We start from the raw sequence: 2,740 nt of genomic DNA on the forward strand, positions 1-2,740 counted from the left end.
ACCAACATCTGTGAAAATTTCATGTCATTAGCACCTCTAGTAATATATTTACTGAGAAAAATGGTGACGTGTTCAATACTTATTTTACCCGCTGTACCTTTTTCTTCTGTTGTGTTAAGTTTAGGTTGGTAAGAATCTGTTTTTATTTCTATTTACTTTGACCAGGTTAGAATTCAAAATRAAGTTAGGTTAGTTTTGTTTGTTATTTTGGGCTTTGGCTCACCCTGAAGTTAAGGCCCTCCAGTTTTGAATAACACAAACACTGTAAATAAAACCACACTTTTCTTTCTTCACATATGTTCCTACTGGCTCTTATTTTTGAATGGTGCAGAGGTTGGGATGGGGGATAACAGTTGATCATAAAAACCAGTCAACACAGCATTTTAATGTTGATGCAGGAGAAGGCAGCTTATATGCAGCACCTTGTAGGTAAGTTGAATCCAGTTGATTATAAACAGAGCAGGAGTGGAAAAGACATGCTTAGGTGAGAAAAGCAGAGATAGGAGGGCATGCATCAAGACAAACAAAACATATCCTTAGCGTTAAAGACAGGTAGGCAACAGTGAGAGCACAAGATCAAGGGAGTGCTGGGCCTAAGACTGCATGAGACGCACATAACAGGGTTTACAACCCTGGCGGGTCGCCAGGCTAAGGCTCATTTGTTAATTTAGGGCCAGTGCCAGTAGAGGTTGTGACAATGGGATAAGTGTCTAGGACTTAGCATTAGCAACGTAATGTTATAAGTGTCTAGGACTTAGCATTAGCAACGTAATGTTTCACTACCACAACATTAGAAATTTGCCGCTCTGCTACAACCACCAGCCTTAGCAAGTTTTCCTGAACATTTCCGATGTTTAACAAAAACAGCCATAATTTCTAAACATATTTGCTAAGAACTTTCACATGAAAAGCAGATGAGGGCATATGCATTCCTTCAAAAAAAAAAAGCTGGGCCTTACATTTGTTATAATGCTGGAGTCTGTAAGGTGTATGCAGAATGACCCAGGGTGTAMTCATAAATCCAAAAAGTTAAAAAAAAGATTTATTAATTACACAAAAAGGCTGGCAGGCAGTTCAAAAACTCAGGAAAACTGGTTTCCTGGTTAACCTGATGGATAGCCCCTCATCAGAGCTAAACAACCAAAAATAATCTGAAGCTCCTATGTTTAATGGTTTGAGCTATAACCATTTGTCTATGTCCAGATACCCCTTTTTCAGATAAATTGGGGGTCTGGGGGTGGGGTGGGGGTACTGATTGGTGGGCCTGATGGATAGAGCTTCATCAGAGCTAAACAACAAAAGAAATCTGAAGCTCTTATGTTGAACAGTTTGAGTTATGAGCATTTTTGCATGTTCTGACACCCCCTCTTTGAAAGGAGCCCCCTCTTCAAATATGGGGTCTATCATAAAACTGTTGGCTGACGTAGTGTAGGTCGGACTCATCTACAGTCCTGCCAAATTTCATGTTGATTGGTGTAGCCGTTTTCATGCTATGGTTGACCAAAAATCACAAAAAAAAAAAAAAAACTGTACAAAAAATATGACTCCCGCTTATGCTTCGCATGCGGGGGTCATAATGAACACATATTACGACAGAGTCTGGACATTAGGTCTACTTTTTATCTGTTGATATACAACCCCAGTTCCAAAATGTTGGGACACTTTTAGTAAGCTTTCCTCTGTTGGACTATTTATTTAAATCCTCATGTACGTAGAACAACAGGTCAAGGTGGAGGAGTAGCTGCAGTTTATAAGTCAGAATTTTTAATTAATGCTAAATCAAATATTAGTTATATTTCGTTTGAGTCTTTGTCCCTCGGTCTCTCATCGAAAATGGAAATCAGAAAAACCTCTGTTACTTGTTATTTATCGTCCACCAAACCTTTATTATGATCGACTGGTGCATTTGTGCATGCGGGGGTCATTATGTTACCGCTATGTGGTATCTAGTTTTTCGTGATCCCCGCTCGCGAAGCGTAAGTCATAATAAACAGGAATTTATATACTGTTTTTGTACTGTTTTATTATTTAATTTTTTTCTCCTGAGATTTTTGGTCAACCGTAGCACAAAAACAGCTGCACCGATCAACATGAAATTTGGCAGGACTGTAGATGAGTCAGGGATGCACCTAGTAGCATGACTTTTATTAGGAATAAAGACTTCTGCGTTCTGGTGCATTTGTGCGTGCAGGGGTCATTATGTTACCGCTGTGCGGTATCTAGTTCTAATTAATATTCATGTAGATGATGAAAGTGATGGCTTAAACATATATTTTAGTAATTTGATAGAGTCAATTGGTTTTACTCAAAATGTGCACAAATCTACTCATTCTCTCCTACACACTTGATCTGGTTTTGACATATGGTATAGAGAGTAAAAACCTAATACATCTTCACAGTCATGTTCTCTCTGACCATTTTCTAATAAAATTTGAGTTTACATAAGCTGACTACACAGCTACTAAGAGTAAATTTTATTATAGAAGATGATTATCAGAGAATGCTGTAGCCAAATTTAAAGAATCTCTAATTTTATTTTCCTCTGTCTTGCAGCATAATTTAACAGAGAGCAGTAACTTAGATGGTCTTATTGATAATATTACTACTTCAATGCAAACCTCTCAATTGAATTGCTCCTCTAAAAAAGAAAGTAATCAGAGGAAGCCGACTTCTTGGTTTAATTCAGATTTACATTCTTCTATGACAGGCCAGGCCAACCAGTAGATCGGGATCTACCGGT

Source organism: Austrofundulus limnaeus, unplaced genomic scaffold (assembly GCF_001266775.1).
Source record: "Austrofundulus limnaeus strain Quisiro unplaced genomic scaffold, Austrofundulus_limnaeus-1.0 Scaffold279, whole genome shotgun sequence".
Classification (NCBI taxonomy): Eukaryota; Metazoa; Chordata; class Actinopteri; order Cyprinodontiformes; family Rivulidae; genus Austrofundulus; species Austrofundulus limnaeus.